Raw genomic sequence first — 18,007 nt, 5'->3', positions numbered from 1 at the left:
TCTTCTAAATGGGGTGGCGAAGCGCACCGGGTCAGCTAGTGTTAAGTAAAATTATAAATTTTGTTAGAAATTTCTACACATAATTAATGATAACTCAAAAAGGGTTAGTCCGATATTATTAAAATAAACTTAGAAAAGTTTTGATTTACCTTTAATCCGTTTATATATTGCGTTTCAATTGGCTTAGTAGTATCAGAAAACAAATTGAAGCATAAAACATATTTTTTACTTGAAAATAGCTAATTTGTTTTTTGTTTTAAAAAACTCATGAAAAATCGAAAATGGCAGAAATTGTTCAAGTTTATTACTTTATCGCAAAGCCACATATAATACTTGTGAACCGGCTTCCCCCGGTAGCATTTACTAATGTTAGTTCTTCAAGTTTCTCCAACCCACGCAAACCAGCCTGTTGTTATTTATTTTCAAATAAAATATCTAAATTTTAGGGAGCTTTTTTATTACAATTGACTCACAAAAAAAAGAATTTCCGAGTTTTACCCGGAATTTTTGAATTTTTATTCTTTGCAAACCATTTCCTGAAAATTTCGAATCGAATAAAAAAAAAATCAGCCAAATCGCTCCAGCCGTTCTCACGTGATGACATTACATACATGGACCATTTAATTTATATATATATATATATATATAGATTAAGTGAGTTCGCTAATTTTCATAAAATTTTTGTTTTTTTGTTTGATATACATAAAATTCTTTCGAATGATTAAATTTGGAAAATAATTCCTACATGCTATGTAAAAATTTTCATATACATATTGTGTTTCAATCGGCTCAGGAGTTTCGGAATTATAATAACAAATTTAAGCAAAAACTAATATTTTTACGTGAAATTTTTTTTGTTAAAAAAATTCATGAAAAATCGAAAACGGCAGAAATTGTTTAGAATTATTACTTTACCGCAAAGCCACATGTAATAGGAACAAAATGAGATATCGAGCATAAAGCTCGATGGATTCTTTTCAAATTTATTGACAATTAAGTGAATACGCTCATTTTGATTGTTTTTTATATTTTAAAAGAAAAGTTGAGAAAAAGTCAATTGAGAGAAATACAAATTTTTTGTAGTTAATTCAATTTAGAGTTGAATTTACTTAAACTAATACTTATTACAAACATGAAGTGAACATATGTCGCGTGCTAAATCATAATAAAGGCTGCAAAAACAATGAAAGCAAACACATTGAGATGGCAACTATCAACAGAAGGCCACATGATTTATTTTATTTAAAAAATTCGTTTCAAAGTTCTAAGTTTTGTCGCGTTCAACATAACGGCTAGAAAGCTATCGAGAAAAGGAAACAAAAATTTAAATTTGTATGATTAAGAATAATTTTTATTTTTTTCACTTCAAAATCATACGAATGTCACGTTATTGATCGTTGTTACGCATGGTGAAGGATATAAAAACAAATAATTCATATTTATTACCCTATTAAGCTGTGTTATCTAACCAGATATTACCTTATAATCAATAAGTTATTATTGTCGTTAAATGTGACCAGTTTTATTGAGTGACCAAACTTATTAATTAGCAGTGTTGTGATGTACTTGCTACCCATGACATCATCATTTAAAATAATGAATTGAAATGCCTTTGTAAAACTAGTGAAGTGTCAAAATATTTTATCATATTAATGCATTATTAAGTAATTAATATTTTCAATGCACCACTAAAATATTTCCAGTATATATACAAAAGCCTTTTAACTAATTATATTGAAAGTAAATATTTTACGCTGAAATTGAGGCATCTAAAAAAAACTAAAATAAACTAAATAAATGATAAAGTTGTTTGTTTACTAAAAACTTTCGGTGTAACCTTCGTTGAAGCTCAATCTAATTTTTGTGTATTGTTGACTCTGTTGGTGCGTGCAACCAAAATTGTTTTACAATGTTATTGTACTTCATTGAGTTTTTTTTGGAAAATATATTTTTAACAAAATAACTTTTCATTCATTTGTTCGCATACGCAAACAATAACACCAGTAGTAGCAACAATAACATTTTAAATTTTATATAAGTATGTAAAAAACATTAGATCGGATCGCAAAAAAATATATATAATAGGGACTGCGAGTTGGTTTGGAATAGCAACAAGTAAATAACTTAAATAATAGACAGAAATACTATGAAGACACATGTAAAATTTCTACTCAATGTACACGCTTGTAAGCAATAACATTTTGTGAAAACGAGCGAATTCACTTAATCATGAATAAATTCGAAACGAATCTATCGATATCTCATTATCTTCCTATTACATGTGGCTTTTCGATAAAGTAATAAATCTGAACAATATCTGGCGTTTTCAATTTTTCATGAGTTTTTTAAATCACAAAAATTTGCTATTTTCACGTAAAAAATATATGTTTGCTTCAATTTGTTATTATAACTCCGAAACTACTCAGTCGATTGAAACGAAATGTATATGGGGCATTTCATTAATCAAGAAAAAGAGTTCGATCAGTGATCACTCATATTTCTGAAAAAAAAAACATTTTTTATATAAAAACTCATAATATATAAATTCGCTTATAACTTGGCCAATAAGCGTTTAATCAAGAAAAAAGCTCGATCTGTGATCACTCATACTTCTGAACAAAAATCTATTTTTTATACAAAAACTCACAATATCTAAAATCGCTAATAACTTGGCCAATAAGCGTTTAATCAAGAAAAGGAGCTTCATCTGTGATCACTCATATTTCTGAACAAAAATCTATTTTTTATATAAAAACTCAAAATATCTAAAATCGTTAATAACTGGCCAATTAGCGTTTAATCAAGAAAAAGATCTTGATCTGTGATCACTCATATTTCTGAACAAAATTCGATTTTTTATATAAAAACTCAAAATATCTAAAATCGCTAATAACTTGGCCAAATAGCGTTTAATCAAGAAAAAGATCTTGATCTGTGATCACTCATATTTCTGACAAAAATTCAATTTGTTTATATAAAAACTCAAAATATCTAAAATCACTAATAACTTGACCAATAAGCGTTTAATCAAGAAAAGGAGCTCCATCTGTGATCACTCATATTTCTGACCAAAAATCGATTTTTTATATAAAAACTCAAAATATCTAAAATCGCTAATAACTCTGCCAATAAGCGTTTAATCAAGAAAAAGAGCTCGATCTGTGATCACTCATATTTCTGACCAAAAATCGATTTTTTATACAAAAACCCAAAATATCTAAATTTGCTAATGACTTGGCCAATAAGTGTTTAATCAAGAAAAGAAGCTCCATCTGTGATCACTCATATTTCTGAACAAAAATCAATTTTTTATATACTCACAATATCTAAAATCGCTAATAACTTGGACATAACAACGTCTGTCGGGTCAGCTTGTTATGAATAAATTGGAAAAAAATCAATTGATTTTTATTGTCGATATTTCACATTCTTCCTATTATATGTGGCTTTGCGATAAAGTAAAAAATCGGAAAAATTTCTGCCGTTTTAGATTTTTCATGATTTTTATAAAGCAAAAAAAAATTAGCTATTTTCACGTAAAAAAAATCGCTTAGTCTTGACCAACAAGCGTTTAATCAAGAAAAGAAGCTCCATCTGTGATGAATCATATTTCAGAACAAAAATCAATTTTTTATACAAAAACCCAAAATATCTAAAATCGCTAATAACTTGGCCAATAAGCGTTTAATCAAGAAAAAGAGCTTGATCTGTGATCACTCATATTTCTGACCAAAAATCAATTTTTATATAAAAACTCAAAATATCTAAATTCGCTAATGACTTGGCCAATAAGCGTTTAATCAAAAAAAGGAGCTCGATCTGCTATCACTCATATTTCTGAAAAAAAAAACATTTTTTATATCGGAAAAGGAACTTGATCTGTGATCACTCATATTTCTGAAAAATAACATTTTTTATATAAAAACCCAAAATATATAAATTTGCTAATAACTTGGCCAATAAGCGTTTAATCAAGAAAAGGAGCTAGATCTGTAATCACTCATATTTCTGACCAAAAATCAATTTTTTATATAAAAACTCAAAATAACTAAATTCGCTAATAACTTGGCCAATAAGCGTTTAATCAATAAAAGGAGCTCGATCTGTGATCACTCATATTTCTGACCAAAAATCGATTTTTTTATATAAAAACTCACAATATCTAAAATCGCTAATAACTTGGACAGAACAACGTCTGTCGGGTCAGCTAGTTATGAATAAATTGGAAAAAAATCAATTGATTTTTATTGTGGATATTTCAGTTTCTTCCTATTATATGTGGCTTTGCGATAAAGTAAAAAAATCTGAAAAATTTCTGCCGTTTTAGATTTTTCATGATTTTTTTAAAACAAAAAAAAAATTAGCAATTTTCATGTAAACAATTTATTTTTTCTTTAATTTATTATTATAACTCCGAAACTACAGAGCCGATTAAAACGCAATATATAAACGGATTAAAGTTTTTATAAATTTCAGTTTTTCTAAGTTTTTTTTAATAACATTGGACTAACGGTTTTTGAGTTATCATTAATTATATGGAGAAACGTCTAAAAAAATTCACAATTTTATTTAAAAAAAAAACTTCTCCGACTCAATTTTGTCACTTAGTTTTTGCTCAGAGATATGGGAAAAAGTATATAAAATTTGTAATCTTCAAGTTATGTTAACGTCTCCTGTACAACTAAATCCTTTCGTTCAAATCACCATTAAACCTAGAACAAAATAGTTCAAAAGCCTAAAATGCTGCAATACTTTTTTTTTAAAGTGACCAGCGTAACTTGTTTTTCGTGAACCGTTATAATATATCTACGTTCTGCATAATCACACAAGTTTGTGAGTGAACGTTTGTGTGTGTTAGAAAACAACCCAGCGGGAAAAAATGATAGGACTTCAATTTGTAGGCCTTCTAAAAGGCATACTTACACATTCTAAAAGATCCGATACTCATTCCACCCTGCCTGCTCTTAGAAGGTGTTCAAGAAGCCCTATGAATCCCCTTCTAATAACAAGTGAGCTTGTTGGCTGCCAACAGCCCATCATAAGTAGGCCTTCTCTCAGCCCTCTAACAGCAGCGAGTATGCAAGGCCTTGGCTCGCAATGACACGCCGTGTAAAATTGAAATGATTTTGCAATGCGGCAAAATGATTTTGCAAGTCCTTGTGTCTGCAAAATGAGGCATTTAGGAAGGCCTCTTTACTGCATCTTTTTCCCGCTGGGAATGTATTTCTGATATGTGTGTGTTTTTGAATACACAAACAATATGTTACACAATTTACATATTTATTGTGTTTAAATTAAAAAGTTTTTCGGTATTTTTTTTTTGTCTTCACAATTTTAATACAAAAAGTTTCTATTGAAAATCGAAGGTTCTGTTGTGTACGCATATATGTACGAGAACAAAACAAAAAAAAAATAACAAAACTTTATCATGTAAATTTATACTTCTTTTTTACTTCTTGTTTTGTTATAGCTGCTGTTTAAATGCAAGTGTCAACTCTGGGGACTCAAATGGTTACATATGGTTGTGATCCCCTAAAAAAACTTAAATAGATTTGAAATTGAGTTTTTTTAACTTTAATTTTGTCAAATAGAAAGACTACTTAAGACTATTAATGTTAATAGAAAAGGTCAGTCATTATGATCATAGAGTATGACAATAAAGAAACACAATAATTATTATTACGTATACGCTTTGGTAGTAAAATATTTAGCTAAGATTTTATCCGGTTTTCTTAAAATTGTCTGAGTTTGGTATTTCTTGTGTATCACAAAAAATAGTAAAACGTCCAATATTGGGCCCACCCTATTAGACCTACAAACCAACTGTCACCTAATTTTCTTATTATGCCCCTACCTTACCACTAAAAAAAATTCTTTTAAAAATGAAAAGCAAACATTTCTAGCATTTCCACTTAGCCAAGAATTTTAAATTTCGGTCAGCTGTGAAAGCAGCTTCATAAAAAATTCCACATACTCCTGCAGTACTTATGCACAATTTAATATGGAATGAGATTGTTACTTTGTTGTGCTTCATTATAACCTGGTTATAAAATTTCACTTACGTTTCGAGCTCATCTTTTTTGTGATGTGGCTGTTTTAACATCTTTACTTATTTTGTTTTTTAGTTGTATAAAGAACAAAAACTACAATGTAAGAGACAAATTGTCCTTTATACAATTGTATGTTGTAGTTATGTTGACAGAGTTTTTATACAATTTTTCACAAGAGGCTAAATTCACAATCTTCATCCAGGGATTCAAAATTTCAAAAATGTTATGAATGACAAAACAACAGCTTTACAACGCTAACTAATTGTAAGTGACAACTGACACAAATGTTTTCTTATTTTTATTATTTTTGAGGTAACAGTACAAAGGGTGTTAATCATTAAAGTTGCAGCATTTAGGGTTCAAAAAACCCTAATGTGATTGTTGTATAACAAATAAATCCTTGACGTTTCATTTTGAACCAAACTGGTTATCGATATCGGGACATGAAATTATAGTTATTTCAGTCTAGATTAGATGATGTTAATGTGGGCGACTTGTGGTTTCAACAAGACGTTGCCACATGCCATACAGCCTGTAAAACAATTCAATAACTGCATGATGCTTTAAACACATTCACCAAAGCAGTGTATCGACAACAAGGCTACACGACCACCGTTGCCGCTGTAGCCAAGTTAAACTAATTTCTGCATCACCGAAATATTTATCTATATAAATAAAAATCAAATTTCGTTCGTTGGCATTTAATCAAGAAAATGAGCTTGATATGTGATCACTCATATTTCTGACCAAAATTCGATTTTTTATATAAAAACTCAAAATGTATAACATCGTTAATAACTTGGCCAATAAGCGTTTAATCAAGAAAAGGAGCTCGATCTGTGATCACTCATATTTCTGATCAAAAATCGATTTTTTATATAAAAACCCAAAATATCTAAAATCGCTAATAACTTGGCCAATATGCGTTTAATCAAGAAAAAGAGCTCGATCAGTGATCACTCATATTTCTGATCAAAAATCGATTTTTTATATAAAAACTCAAAATGTATAACATCGTTAATAACTTGGTCAATAAGCGTTTAATCAAGAAAAAGAGCTTGATCTGTAATCACTCATATTTCTGACCAAAAATCGACTTTTTATATAAAAACTCAAAATGTATAACATCGTTAATAACTTGGCCAATAAGCGTTTAATCAAGAAAAGGAGCTCGATCTGTGATCACTCATATTTCTGATCAAAAATCGATTTTTTATATAAAAACCCAAAATATCTAATATCGCTAATAACTTGGCCAATATGCGTTTAATCAAGAAAAAGAGCTAGATCTGTGATCACTCATATTTCTGATCAAAAATCGATTTTTTATATAAAAACCCAAAATATCTAAAATCGCTAATAACTTGGCCAATATGCGTTTAATCAAGAAAAAGAGCTCGATCAGTGATCACTCATATTTCTGATCAAAAATCGATTTTTTATATAAAAACTTAAAATATCTAAAATCGCTAATAACTTGGCCAAAAAGCGTTTAATCAAGAAAAATCTCTCGTATTTCTGAAAAAAAAATATTTTTTATATAAAAATTCAAAATATCTAAAATCGCCAATATGCCTTTAATCAAAAAAAGGAGCTCGATCAGTGATCACTCATATTTATATAAAAACTCAAAATATCTAAAATCGCTAATAACTTGGCCAAAAAGCGTTTAATCAAGAAAAAGAGCTTGATCTGTGATCACTCATTTTTCTGAAAAAAAAAAACATTTTTTATATAAAAATTCAAAATATCTAAAATCGCTAATAACTTGGCCAATATGCGTTTAATCAAAAAAAGGAGCTCGATCTGTGATCACACATATTTCTGACCAAAATTCGATTTTTTATATAAAAATTCAAAATATATAAAATAACTTGGCCAATAAGGGTTTAATCAAGAAAAGGAGGTAGATCTGTGATCACTCATATTTCTGACCAAAAATTAATTTTTATATAAAAACTCAAAATATATAAATTCGCTAATAACTTGGCCAATATGCGTTTAATCAAGAAAAAGAGTTCGATCAGTGATCACTCATATTTCTGATCAAAAATCGATTTTTTATATAAAAACTCAAAATATCTCAAATCGCTAATAACATGGCCAAAAAGCGTTTAATCAAGAAAAAGAGCTCGATCTGTGATCACTCATATTTCTGACCAAAATTCGATTTTTTATATAAAAACTCAAAATATCTAAATTCGTTAATAACTTGGCCAATAAGCGTTTAATCAAGCAAAGGAGCTCGATCTGTGATCATATTTCTAAACAAAAATTGATATTTTATATAAAAACTCAAAATATGTACATTGATTTACATGTATTCTGTTGTTGCAAGACTTAGGTTTTTGGCAACAAACTTCTTTATCTCTTTGTAGCGCTTCTATGTACATATATTTTATTCTATGTCCTATATAAATAAAAATTATCATTCAATTATACGTTTTTTTTTCGTTTTAATTATTTTTACCCTTTTCAAACCGCTTCTCACAAATTCACAAATCGATCACAAACATTTTCTTAACTTGGACAGGACAACGTCTGTCGGGTCAGCTGGTTTGAAAATAAATAAGTACCTGAGTACAGGGCGACAACAGCTAGCGGCATTTGTAGTCATGTAGTAGGTAGCCTGCTGTAGTGAATGTATTTAATGCATGGGAAATTTTCTGCTTTTGTCGTCTCTCGTTTGTGTGATCTGACTTTGCACTAAATTTTCTGATTTAACACCACTGGATTTCTATTTATGGGGCTACCTGTAAATGCTATCAGATTTTTATCAAATTTTCAGTATTTCACTATTAGGTGATGCAAATCTGGCAAAGAAAATTTATACAAAATTTTTATTATGAAAAAGTGCAATATTTTTGAAGGACTGAATTTTAAAGTCGCATATTTTTGAATCTAATTGAGATTTTGACTTTAATTTTCTTTTAAGAACAAAAATTAACTTATCTAAACAAAAAAAAATTTGTTCGGAATAAATGTGGATAAAATTTTTCCTAATATTTGCAATCCTAATAAAATTTTGATACAAATTTTAGTTTTAGAAACTCAACAAATATGTAATATATAATAAAATCTTTATTTATTAACGAAACTCAATGAAATTTTCAACGTTTTTTGAGTTTGTCATTCTAAAAAACAAAGTGTAAAAACACTTTTCAAAAAGTCAAAGGGTATCTCGCAATTTCTAAAAATTGAAGCGAAAATACCAAAAATGGTATTTTTTTACAATTTTGCCTATAGGTTCCACATTTCTATTTGGACTGGGAAAATACTTTGTGGATAAATAGGGAACACATCATGGTTTCCAATGCAGTATTCGGTTTTCTGATCAAAGCTTTGGGGTTTTAGAACATGTGGCAAAATTTGAAATTTTGATAAAGAATAGGTCAAATTCCGAAAGGCGTAGAGGCAACATATTCGAGTAAACTGACATATTTTTAAACGTTCTCCTTAAAGATGCCTTACAGAAAATCATAAAATTGTTATATGTTCTTACAGAAGGTTTTTTTTTGCCCAGCAAACAGCAAAAATCTACTGTTTTTTTGAATTTTTAAATTGAAAATCGTTTAATGTTGGATACAAAATAGATATTGCTCTGAAATCTTTTGTATGTTATTGACAATTTAGTCGTCTAACTAACAAAAAAAATCGCGTCCATTTATGGCAAAAGTACGACCTATATTTTTAAAAAACGGGCCAAGACTTGGCAAAATTTTAAAATTTAAATTTTGAAATGCCTATAAATCGGAAATTATAGATAAATAGCACATGGAAGCATGTTGTCCAAAAATATAAAAATCTTTGAAATTGGATGAGAAACCAAAAAATGGCACGTATTTAAAAATTTTACATGTCGAAGGTACCCTACTTTGAGCACCCATAGCATCGACAATGGAGCATTTGTGAGGCCTATTTTAATAACATACATTCGAGTACTCCTTGGCTCTGAAATGACATATTTATTACCAAAAATTTTTGATTCTGCTCCTCTGTATGACGGAGAACAATTATAATTTTGGAGCATAGCAAATTATGATGTGCAGTCATGATATACATAAATATGCATTTAAGACACATTTAAATATAATTTAAGTTACTTTTATTAAATTTTATTAATATTAAATTTGAAATTTAAATAATTAAATTTTTGCCAGAAATCAAAATTTGTTGCATGAGTGAAACAATTTATAATTAACCATCTAATGAAAAATTCAGTATATCTATAAGTCTATATAAACTACCATTGCAAAGTAACCAACTAGATATTAACAATTTTACAATGAATTTTATGGCTTTGACCGACATTTACTAAAATTACATTTGCTCAAAGTATTCATACATATATGTATGTAAAAAGTTTCAACAAGTTAAATCCTTTACATGCATCTCTTACTAAGATACAATTTACTTTGAATAAATTTTCTCAGAACTTATAAACGTAATATGTGGATGTCCTGAGAACTCAGGTATACATACAAATAAATAAGTACTTACATATGTATAGCCATACATACATATGTACCCTACAAATTGTTTTTTAGTTTTAAGTTTGTGACATAATCCAGCAGTTAGTCAATCCCTCATAGACAGTAATTGCCATTAATGTCTGACACACTTAGCTGAATCCAATTTAGATATTTTGGGTCATTTGACACTTATGTGCTCTGTGTTTTTCATATAGAAGTTAATTGGTTACTTTATACATCCCAGGTAATCTAGAATTCAGTTTTCACTTAAGTACCTCTAAGTAGTCTAGAGTGTAGTCATTTTAAATGTTTATTTTTTACTGCACTTCTAGTGAGTAATTTGTACAATCTGATTTAATACAAATTTCATTGACATAATTCTCACATAAATTATTTTATTTTTGCTTAAGTATATTGTAGGGTGATCGGCACGGTTTTTTATAACCGGTAATAACCCGGTTTTTTTGAAAAGCTCACATTTCGAATATCGAAGAAACCGGGGTTTTCTCCTCGAATAGACGGTTTTTTTCTAAAGTGTGTTTTTATGAGTCTTAGTGTATTAAAAACTTTAAAAAATATTCAAAATCCAAAAAAAATAATTAAAACAAATTTAGAACAAACTATTTTAGAAGACTTTTTTATATTTAGAAAATCTCACAAGTGATCTGGAAAGCCTGAAAACTTACTCAACGTAAAATATAATTTTCAATGTCTAGTTTTATAAAAACAAAAAAAAAATCGATATACTCCAATTGCTGTATTCCTAAGAGATTTTTTTTACCTTCATAAGGTCTTCAAATTTACTGACGTTAACAATCTTCGGGTCATATTTTACCCAAATAGAAAATATATCTTTTAAGAAAAACCTAACGTAGTTGTTGACATTTGAAATTAAATAAATGTCATAAAATATCAAAAATATCAACCACTAATTTTTAGAAAAAATGCAATTTTAATTTCAAAATAGGTAACATTTTACCCGAAGAAAAACAGTAGTTCAGCAAGTGTGATGAAAAGAGACAGATATATATTAGAGCTACCAAAGATATATTGTAGTGCTACCAATCCTCTGAAAAAATTTAATTTTCTTGTGAAGGATAAAAGAAGTAATCAAAATAAAACTTTTTTTCTTCTTATTTCTAGGCGTTTTAATATTTTTACAAAAAACCGGTTAACCGGTTATTATATTGCAATTTGCATTAAATTGCAATTTTTCGAAGAAACCAAAAACGGGTTTCTAAAAAATGTCAAAGAATCGTATACTGAAATCCCATGTAGCCTAGTGTGAAGTCAGTTTTCAGAGTGTATTTTTAGTAAAGTACTTACTAGAAGTAAACTATTGGAGAGTTGTCGTAGAAAGGTTATTGGGCTGTTTATGAGATGCCTATTTAACTCTTTGCGGTTTAGTGGTCACTTTGCTAACAACCTTTTCTATTGTTTTTAAGACATAGTTTTTTGGCATGTATCGGCATTTTGCTAAATAATTAAATTTTTTGAAGTCATTATTTAAGTTACGGTGACGTCAGGGTGCTCTGGTTAGATTAATATATTAATTTGAAAATATTGAAAACAGGAGTTATTCTAAGAGACATTCACGCATTATTAAAAAATGCATAGAGTGTTTATTGTTCATGGAATTTAATGCACTTTGCTATTTCGCTTGTTTGGTTCATAAAAAAATAAATTAAAACAATATTTTAAAACACAATTTCCATACAAAATATGATATCAAAACGTTCTTCAAATTTAAAACTTGTTTATGAATATGGCCTTTAGATTTCCAAAAACTTTATACGCAATGAAAATTTGTATTGTATCTAATTATTTTTAATGCCAACGGTGGTTATTAAACTAACCACCTCATTCCACAAAAAACCTCGAGTGTTTTTTTATGTTTTGATTTATTTTTCTTATTTTTTTATAATAAACTAACCTTGATTAAAGTAAAAATGCAATTCTTTTGATTCTAAACTTATATACATAAAACTGTGACTGATAGGGTTAAGTGTTTGAGGTCAGTTAGCACTCGTATATATTAAAATGTTATGGTGCTGTTTAAGTAACAAATTATATATCTAGTAAGATAGCTGACTCTATGTAAGTGGTATATGAGTGCAAAACGTTAACCAGCTATCATACAGTCTCACTGTAATCAAAAAGGATCAACTGATCTCCTGCTTAGGGGGCATAACAAGTTGTCGCCCTAAATTATAGGTGAAATCACTAGTTAGGGACAGTATCCTAAACATGCCGGTTATGATACTTATATTGAGCATAAATAAATACCAAATACAAATATATTTACAGACTTACAATTGCAAAATCTTTATAATCTACAAAAAAAAATGTCGCAGACACCTCCAGAAAAATTATAATATCTACTAAGCTGTGTAGGTGAAAATAGAAATACACATAAATAATCTTAAATCCAAAAAGGGGTAGTATATAGAATTAAAGTTAAAAAACCATTTCTACAGAAGTTCTTGTTGCAGGTATGTTGTAAATAAGTAATTTTACGTATTTTAGTAAATTAAATTCCATGTTATTGTGTCAATCCGACGAAATTACTAGGCTATATAGGCTTTAGTTTTACTTATTTCAATCTTGCTATCTCTTCTTATTATTTTTATTTTAAATTTTTATGTAGTGACCAAAAACATCCATGGGGTAAATACGCCAAGGGGATGTGTCAAAATTGTCAGTAGTAAAATAAAACAAACAATGTAACTTTACTTTCAATTGTACTGTGATATATCAACATCAAATAAATATCTTGTAACTGATCGTGCATTCATGGACGATGAGTTGGATTCGGCTACCATAGAACAATACCGGGCGAAACCACCCCACCACACATCTGGTCCCAGCAGATGTTCTCTACGTTAATATAATTTTTCACAATTTGAAGTAAGTTATCAAAAAATCAAGTAAGAATGTATGGTCGGTCAAGCCCGACCATATAATACCCTACACTAAGTAAAAGAGCAAAAACATTTTTCTTTTAAAATTTCCATAATTTATATTTTTGAGTGATTTTCGGAAGTGGGTCTTATATGGGGGCTATGACCAATTATGGACCGATCACCATGAAATTAGGTAGTGTGATTTATGTCTATAGGAAAGTTTACTATGTTGAATTTTGTAAGTATACCAACATTTTAAGCGATTTATGTACGTTAAAGTGATTTTCTATATGGGAGCTATGACTAATTATGGACCGATCGTAACAAAATTTGATGACATAAATTTTGTATATATAAAACTTATTTGAAACGCAGTTTGTGGAGATACATTTATAAATTAAACATTTATGACCGATAAAGTCCAATTTCGGAAGGACATTTGTATGGGGACTAGGTGAAATAATGGACCGATTTCAGCCAGTTTCAATAGGCTTGGTCCTTGAGCCGAAAAAATAATATCTACCAAATTTGATCGAAATATCTTCAAAATTGCGACCTGTACTCTGCGCCCAAGGTTTACATGGACAGCCAGCCTGCCAACCAGACGGACGGACATCTTTTAATCGACGCAGAAAGTGATTCTAAGTCGATCGGTATACTTTAAGGTGGGTGTTAGACTAATATTTTTGGGTGTACAAACATCTGCACAAACGCTTAATACCATTCGCACTATGGTGGCGTAGGGTATAAAAATTAAAAAAGTTGTCATAAAAAATACTTACACCAAAATATTTTTGGGAATTTTAGATAAATAATTATTTATGTATGTGTGTCTTTAATCTTTGAGGGGTGGTAAATGATCGACAAACGTAATTAAAAGTTGGTATTGTAAGAAAATCAATTGCTCTGATTTCAAGTTATTCGGTGTTGGTAGATGTGCCCCTGTGGCGCATGATCACAATTCTACCCTATTTTTTATTTTTGGAAAAATTAAAAAAATTCTGAAAGGGACCTTGTATGGGGACTATGGACAAATGTTGCCTGATTTTTGCCATACTCTACAGTATAATTCAGATTGCTTAAAAATAATTTGCAATAGTTTATCACTATTTCCGCATAATTAACATATTTATGACTACTCAAACAGTATTCCGGAGAAATATTTTTATGGGTCTTGGTGAAATCACGACATTGTCCATTTTCAATGTTAAATAAACCATATAAACGGAGAGTATTTGTGAAAAATTTAGTTTAGGCCCTATCGTATTTTCAGACAAACGGATGGACATAAGTAGATCAGTAGATAATCTCTACTCATCATGTAGAGAGTGAATCTTTTAAAAGTGTTGGAAACTTAAAAGTAGTTACTCGTATTCTTTTATATAAAGCGTACACATAAATTTAATTTATTAAATTAACATGACTAACAACTATATATGGCATACAAATCTGTTTACTTTGAAGGCTTTGGTTAATATTCCAAGAAGAAAGAACATTGTAATTTTTCAAATGGCAAAATTACTTGCTTTTTTTTATTGTGTGTTTTAGTTTTGTAGGTTTTTCCATTTAAAATAGGTTTCATATATGATATTCCCATTTACTTGATTAATTTTGTGTGTGATTAGCAGAAAGATGGGACAGGAAATGTGAAAGTTTTTTGAATGTATTAGAATGGATACAATTTGAGATAAAATGCATTCAAAATAACAAAAAGATTTTTATATTATCATTATAAATTTGATTGTTTTTTGTACAAATAAACTGCAAAGTTTCCATATTTTCATGCAACCTTTAACAAAGAATTTACTTTACTTCGTTTAATATTACAAATAAAATTTTGTACGTGGCTTAAGTTTTAAACATAAATGTATGAAATTGTATGTATTAGGGTCAGCCCCTTAGTTCAAAAATTAAATCAAACCCTAAATCATAGAATGAAATATACATAGAAGCGTTACTGAGAGACAATTTATTAATTGAGTTCTTGTATGATAAATTGATCTCAATTAAGGCCTTAATTGTGCAAATGTTCTTAATTGCGCAATTAAGGTGAATGTCTGAACATAGTATAAAATAGTTCTCCTTCATTTAAAAATAAAATGCTGAACTTTTGAGCAAATTAGGATAACCTTATTGTTTAAGTAAACACAAGAAACTACCGGAAAGCCAACTAAAAGTTCAACATGCTAAAACCTGTAACAAAACTACAACTACTACTAATATTTATATGGGAAAAATATAGTTTTCTCTTGCATTTAATTTGGTGAAATATTACAAATTCGTGATATTATTTCACAAACATTGTGAAATAGGGGAAAGTGGCAAACGAATGAACAAATGTAAGATTTTCTTTTGGAAAGTGCAATAAATGTACTCTAACAGCATGCAAAGTGCTAAATTGTAAATTAAATTAGGAAATTTTTCTTAAAATCAATGAAAGAAAATGTGAATTAAACAAGTAAAAGTGCTATATTCGGCTGTGCCGAATCTTATATACCCTTCATCAAAGTAAACTTTAAGAAAAATAATGTAAAAAATAGTTTTTGAAAAAAAATTCGAGATAAAAATAATTTGTCCTGATTTTGACCCATTGTCCGAATTTCTATGGCTTTATATAAGTCACTAGAAAATTCTTTGAAATGTCTATCATTGGATATTCATATTGGCTATATTAATGATATAGTAATCCTATTATATGTAGATCAAATATTGGTAAAAAATCAAGTTGGATTTTTGCCATTCTCACCCCTCAGTTTGGTGAATATTGGTAAAAAAAATTCAATTTTTTCAGTTTTTGTAAAAAAAATTTCATTAACATCTTACGTTTGCAATTTAATTTAAAAGAATAGGAATGTAATTTTCGTTCTATAATGAGACATAAAAAACAAAAATTGGTCAAAAAATTTTAAAGTTATTAAAAATTCCCCAGGTGTCTCAGGCCACTAGAACAAGAAATGTAGGAACGAAACTAACATATTTTGAGAAATATTAAAATAAAAGCTCATTTTTACTTAAAATATATCCATATTTACTTCTATATGAGTTTCTGTCTTCGTAGGTTACCGTTAACCTATTCGCAGGTATGATCAAAGAAATATTTTTTAAAGGCAGTTTCAAAACTCCATTTTCAAATTTTTAAAAATTTTGTTAAACAAATTTCAGAAGTTTTTGATCATCTCATTGGAATTTATTCAGAATATAGGGATAGGGAATACAAATATGAAAATATCTCTTAAAGTTTTTCCTTACCTGCAATTTGAATTTTGAAAAAACTAATTATTTGAATATATTTTGGCGAATGAGCTCAATTTCGTTACTGTTATGAATTTTAAGAAAAAGCTATTCAGAATATTATAGTCCAGATAATTCTAAATACTCGCTAAAAGTTTTACTAAAATTGGAAAACGCTAAACCTTAAATCGTGAAGGTCATCAAATTTTTCAATATCCAAATACAGGCAAATCCCGGTATAACGAATCTCACTTTAACGAAAATCCGATTTAACGCACGGTCAAATTCGTAACATTGATCACCTTATATAACGAACGTTTCAAAAATTGTATGCTCGATATAACGAATGATGAGAAAAAACAAACAAAATCAAACAAACGACCAAATTTTTAACTTTGATAACCTTATATAGCGAATATTTCGAAAATTGTATGCTCAATATAACGAACAGAAAGTATAAAACACAAAAGTAGTAAAGAATGTAGAAATAAGAAAATAAGTCGTTACAGTACCGTTTTCAATGGTTACTTTCTTTAATAATAGGTGCTGTAATTTTCTCTATAGTGGTTTTAATTGTTTTTTTTCACAATATCGAGTGAAAAAGCGAAAGAAAACTGATTCGTTCACATAAACATGAAGTTAGGAAATCCGAAATCAAATTTCTTCAGCTTAGAATGCAAACGAAATTTTTCACTCGATATTGTGGAACAGGCTATAATTCACGAGAATTAAATATGGGAAACCGTAGAAGAATTTCATTGACGAAAAACTAAAAATGTAGATGAATGAATGAAATATAGAATAACAAAATTCTCAACATGTATTTTGAAGAAAATAAAAACAAACATTTTATTGCAACTAAGTTTTTCCTGTAAATTATCTTTACACAAATTAAGTGGAATCTTGAATTTTCAAAATCGGTTTTTTTTAAATGTTTGTCCCTGAGTTTAATTTTCTACAGGTTGAATCATTTTCCAGAAAAACAATTAGTAAAAACTACTAAAGATATACAAATTTTGACGATATTCATGCTTCCTAATGTCACACCGCTCATCCAACCTAGGGATCAAAACGACATACGTTTAGTTAAATACTAAAATAGAAAATGTTGTCCAAAATTAAAAAAAAAAACATCTCTATATAACGAATTTTTCAATTTAACGAATGGGCCTGACAACATATCGTTCGTTATACCGGGATTTGCCTGTATTGAAAAATTTTACCTTTCTAATTTAATGATAGCGAAATTAATAAAAATATAATATGAAGTATAACAGCAAAAAAAGGCAATTAACCCTTAATGGCTCATGTCACAAAATTTTGTTGCGATCGGTCCATAATTAGGCATAGC

The sequence above is a fragment of the Calliphora vicina genome, chromosome 5, assembly GCF_958450345.1.
Source record: "Calliphora vicina chromosome 5, idCalVici1.1, whole genome shotgun sequence".
Lineage (NCBI taxonomy): Eukaryota > Metazoa > Arthropoda > Insecta > Diptera > Calliphoridae > Calliphora > Calliphora vicina.
The sequence above is the reverse complement of the archived record's forward strand: the minus strand, read 5'-3'. Positions refer to the sequence as shown.